This window comes from Lycium barbarum, chromosome 10, assembly GCF_019175385.1.
Source record: "Lycium barbarum isolate Lr01 chromosome 10, ASM1917538v2, whole genome shotgun sequence".
In the NCBI taxonomy this organism is placed as follows: domain Eukaryota; kingdom Viridiplantae; phylum Streptophyta; class Magnoliopsida; order Solanales; family Solanaceae; genus Lycium; species Lycium barbarum.
The window spans coordinates 63,338,922-63,344,921 of record NC_083346.1 but is presented as its reverse complement, the minus strand read 5'-3'; positions in this window follow the sequence as shown (position 1 = coordinate 63,344,921).

The following is a 6,000-nucleotide window of genomic DNA, read 5'->3' as shown; positions in this document are numbered from 1 at the left end:
CATCATTATCAATATGGCATCATCATATCATATCTCTTATCTCTTATCTTATATAGACATTTATGGACTTGGGCTTCTAGCTTTCCGGAAAATAGGAACTCATGAAGAGGAAAAGAACTTATGCTATAGGATTCATGCCATTAGAAAGAAAGGACTAGCCTCACATACCTTTGTCGTTTAGCTATGTAGTCATTCACTTTCCCTCCCCCAATGTCACGTCGTTACCTTCACGGGAGAATTTGTATTAATATTAGTTAATTCACTATAAGAACGAGTCGTAAATTCTAGAGAAAATTGGGCAGCATTTCCCCTGTAAACTTAACAATCCTCGAAATTCCAACTTAGCCAAACATCAATCAAAATACCAACAACAACAATACCAACAATTTCATATCAAACTAGGATTAAATCCATTCTTAAATTACTCCCAAAACAGCCCAACATGCATTCGGATGCCAGTGCTTGTATACACTTCTTTATTTCCGTATATCCATAATATAACAACATCAACAACCGCCAATCCCCCGATATTCCAGCCCGCAAAACAGTCCATAACGACCATAAAACAGTCCCCAAAATATCATTGCAATACAGCCACAAATATTATACCAAATAGCTCCAAAATATAGTCATAAAATAGCCACGAATATTACATAAAACAGCCACAAAATATTGTCACAAAATAGCCACGAAAATTACATAAAACAGCCCCATATATCGGCACAAAACAGCCCGGTATATGCTTTGTATACAATATCTTTATACACTTTATTCTCTCAAATTCAAGAACAACAACTTATCAACAACATCAACAACAATATCAACAACCTCATATAGCAATATAAGCACCTAGAAATCTCTCAAAGTTCCAATCAAAAACTGTTACATCCGGCATTTTTGCATATTCGAAAAATCCGAGATAACTTGGCTTGTAATGAAGGAGACCATATTTGGACCTTACTTGGTATGAACGTGTCGGTTAAGAATACATTGGTGTGGAATTACGAAAGGAGGCCAAGGACAAAATAGGAATTTTGGAAATTAGTTTCGGGAATTACAAAACAAGAATTCTAACCAAATGGGCTCAAAAATAAAAAGGAAAAATAAGGCCCAAACTTGGAGGCCCAACCGGCCATGTTGGCCCAAACCCATGGCCATAAGTCATGCGATTAGTCACATGACTAATTAATATAAAGAGGTAATAATACATGTTTATTCATAGAAGGTTCAAGAAAAATTGAGAACAAGAGAAAAAGAAGGAGAGAATTCGGCCAAAGAAAAGAGAAAGAGAAAAAGAAAGTAAAATTCTTGGAGCTTAATTCTTGGTTCAAAAATCCATCTCTTTTAAAATTTCTACTAAGCTCAAGGTGCTCTTCAAGTTGGTATAATTATTGTGGCAAGTGGAAGAGTTGGAAAAAGGTAAGAATCCATCCCTTTTTTTATTTTGTTATGGAGCTTTGTTCATGTTGCGGAATGTAGAAATGAATAGAATTTGTGAAAATATGGAAGTTTGCAAAGTGGGTGTGTTTGTTGGAAAGTGGCCGTGTGTGTGTGTTGATGTATTGATGTAATGAGTTGAATTTTTATGTTGTATTCTAGTTGTAGTTATGGTGAAAATTGTATTAGAAAGGAAAGTTGAATGAATTCGACGGAAATTGGAAATATGGAATGTAGCCGTGTGGTGTTGTGTTGATGGTGGAAAATTGTATCATAAGGTCTATTATCAGTAATTTACATATGTCGCCTCGAGTTGGTCCGAGGCGGGCCCATAAGGCCCGATGCCTTCTGTATAACCTTAATTACTTTGGTTCTGTCTGATTTTCTCAGAAAACATCTGGACTATTATTGTGATTATGAAATGACTATTTTTATGCAAATCTTACAAAATGATTTCTGGACATCTGAGAATCTGATCCTGATAATAATCTGTCGTGCCTTCCCAAGTAGGACATAGACGCGTATTATGCATACTATCCGGATACTCTGACATGACTCGCCGTCTGGCACCCTTCAGTTCGATTGAGTCTGTATGTTGAGTCTGTATGTATGTGGTTTCTCATTAATCTGTTCATGGATGTCTCAATGCTTCCTTCACTGCGTCCCGGGCCAGGTTCTGTTATCGTGCATATTCCTCTGCATTGTTCACCGCGTCCCTCGGTGTGCGGGCCGGGATCTGTTTATATCAGTATGATATTATGATCTGTGTATGGGGATGGCGGCCAGGATGGCACATTATCTGATTCTGTCTGTCCACCGCGTCCCGTACTAAGAGGGCCGGGTTCTGTTTACCGCGCTCCTGTGACAGGGCCGGGATCTGTATGTAAGTATTTATGTGCTATCAGCATTTATATAAGCACATGACTCTGTATGATTCTGTATGACTCTGCAAGCATAATTCTGTCCGGCACACGTCTGTCTGTCTGTATGTATTGTGATTCTGTCTGTCCGTATGTATTATGATTCTGTCTGTCAGTCTGGACCATGATTCTGTCTGTCCGTCTGGATTATGACTCTGTCCGGTATACTTCCGTCTGTCTGTTCGGCTTATGATTGTGTCTATTATATTTTTGTGTTTCTGGTCCAGATTATGATTATGTTTGATACATTTCCGCTTTACATACTCGGTACATTTTTCGTACTGACCCCCGGTTCTTCGGGGGCTGCGTTACATACCCGCAGGTACAGACGCACCTGGAGACACACCGCCAGTCTAGGACTCAGATTATGCTATTTTGAAGAGCTCCTTTGATCCGGAGCGAATACGTTTGGTATATATCTTCTGACATCTGTATATTCTGTATGTATGACAATTCTGGGTACGGCAGGGCCCTGTCCCGTCATCTGATTCTGTATGTCTGTTAGAGGCCTGTAGATATGTATGTGGGTTACGGGTTACATCTGTTCAGGTAGATGCGTACGATTTTGTGACTCTGTCTGTTATGTTAGCCTCATTGGCTTATGCAAAAGTTTCAGTATGCATATGTATATATATTTTCGCGCGCGCCGTATCTGAATTGGCTTGAATCTGTAAACACCTATTTGAAATATTCTGTCTGGTACGCCAATCCTGTCAGGTAGGTACGTATGGGTATCCAGTTAGGATACCAATCGCGGCCCACGGGGTTGGGTCGTGACAGAAGTGGTATCAGAGCGGTTAGCCTTCGGAATGTCTACGGGCCGTGTCTAGTAGAGTCTTGTTTATCGGTGTGTTGTGCACCACATCTATAAACAGGAGGCTACAGGGCATCTAGGATGTTACCCTTCTTTGAATCTTAGATCGTGCGATAGAACTGTATTAGTAGGATTATCCCCTCCTGACGATTTGTTATGTTTTCAGCGATGCCTCCGAAGAAAGCGACAGCTGCCCAGAAGGGCAAAGCGGGGGTGGAGGTAGGAGAGACCAGCCGGGCCCAGAGAGTTACCAGGGCCAGTGCGCTGCCGGTACTTGAGGATGAGCCCCTATCAGCCGGTTCTGTTACACCGCCCTTATAAGAGGAGATTGGAGCAGCAGCAGCTGCTGATCAGAGGGCGGCTCCACCGCGAGCTCCCGGGGTTCCAGTGCCCGAGCCTCCAGCTCTACAGCCAGTGGCGGAGGACAGGGCCACGCGAGATGCGGTTCAGTTATTGACCACACTGATGACAGAGCAGGTTCGCAGGCATGGATTTGGGGGTGGTCGTGCGGACAGATATGAAAGCTCCAGGGCTCGCGAGTTTTTGACATGTAATCCTCCAGAATTCTCCGGGACAAAACCCGAAGAGGACCCCCAGGAGTTCATTAGAAAGATGGAGAGTACGATACGGTTGATTAAGGCTTCGCCGACTGAGTCCGTCGAGTTGGCTTCGTATCGGTTATATGAGGTAGCGGCGAACTGGTATGAGTCCTGGCAGCTATCCAGGGGTGACGATGCTCCCCCAGCAGTATGGGCCGAGTTTACTAAGACCTTTCTTGATCATTTTCTACCTCCAGAGCTGCGGAGAGCTAGGGTTGATCGATTCTTGAACTTGAGACAGAACGGTAGAAGTGTTCGAGAGTATAGCCTAGAGTTTGACTCAATGGCTAGGTATGCACCCGCTATAGTAGCTGAGATGGCCGACAGGGTGCACCGGTACGTGATGGGGCTGGACCCTTATTTGATTGATAGTTGCCCAGCGGTGGCTTCTCAGCCAGGGATGCATATTGCCCGGGTACAGGCGCACGCCCAGGGCATGGAGGACCGACGTAGGGAACGCCGGCCTGATAGGGGTCACGACAGGAGCCGGCCTAAGAGAGCCAGATCGGTCGGGTATTCAGGGGGATTTCAGAGTGAGTTTTCTCAGCGGCAGGGTAACAGGTATTCGTCCCAGCCAGCACACAGTACGCCCCCACAGTTCTCAGGACAGAGCTCCAGAGTTCCAGGCTCACAGGTGAGCAGAGGTCCCGGTCAATCGAGGCCACTTATGCCCCCTTGTTCATACTGTGGGAGACCCTACCTGGGGGAGTGTTATCGCGCTACAGGCGCTTGTTATTTTTGTGGCAGCCCAGATCATCGTGTCAGAGAGTGCCCGCATAAGGGTGGTTCAGGTTCAGTCCAGCCTGCTGGGTCAGTTGCTGGCTCATTTTCTCCTTCGGCAGCCATACGCACCACGAGGCGAGGAGCACCAGCACCAGCACCAGCACCAGCGCCAGCGAGTCGTGGCAGAGGTCGTGGTGCAACTTCTGGTTACAGCGGTCCTTCGAACCGCGTATTTGCATTGACTGGCCGGCAGGACCCAGGAGCGTCTTCAAGCGCACACCCAGGTATGTTAGTGATCTTTTCTTGAGGAATATGTGTATGAATGGGTCTATACTTTATCATATTATGTGATTTTCTTCTTCTGGGTATTAATAAGAGCAAGGTAGTTGTTAACCTGATAGACATTGAGAATTCGGAAGGGCGATATGATAATTGTATGGTTTAGCCCGGGGTGGGACCCACTATGAGAATTTTCCGAAAATTTACTAAGATCCCGATCTCCCCTAAATTACGTGACGAAGGTCGTGTGGGGCAGTCGACGAAATTATACTGGCCCTAATGCGTCCAAACGCATGAAAGTTTCGAGGTTAAGCGTGCTAAGGCTAGAACAATTCTGGGATGGGTGACCCCCTGGGAAGGATACCAAAATTTTCACAAGTGTAAATATAAGATGTAAATGGAAATTTGGGGTAACCTAACGGAAAAGAGAATGTGTGGAATAGCTAGTACCCTTACAGGAGTGGCGCAGACCGAGGTGGACTAAATGGACGAAAAGAAAAAGGCGCAATACCGCTCGAAAATTGAGCGAAGTTGAATAACGATCGGAGACGTTCGCAAGTAAGATATTAGTAAATGTATGTGTATATGTGTATATGTATGTGTATGATTTTCGTCTGCTGCCCATGTGGATCAAGAGCCGAGTCCCGGCGACTAACGTTGTGATAGACGGAAGGTTTATTAAACCGAGTACATGAAACGAAGCGGAGGTAAGGACACGAGTGTTGTCAAAGGATAGAAAAACCCCGATTACATTATAACTTAATCTAGTGTGACGATATCTGGAAAAGAGAATGAGTATGGATAGTAGGAAGGATGAAGGATAAGAAATGTGAGTAAGCGGAATCTTTGAAAGAATCGATAAGCGACACGTAGGACGATTTGTATGACAACTTGGCGAACAAGTTTATGAATAAGTGAACAGGTTTTGATGAAATAACCTCTGATGCAATGGTCGGAGTGAGTAACGAGATGCCGACAAAGGGAAATTTTCGTAGACCGCTGGAGCCTTAATAGGAGTGGTCTGATTCTAATCAAAACTCTGTTTATTGTACTTCTGCACTTCTGATTCTGATAAGGTTCTGCCTATTACGCCTCTGTACTTCTGAATCCGATTACGCTTCTGTCTGATATACCTCTGTACGATTGACTCTGAATACGAATCCGTCTGATACATCTATGTATGTCTGACTCTGATTACGAATCTGTTCGATACATTTTTGTATGTCTG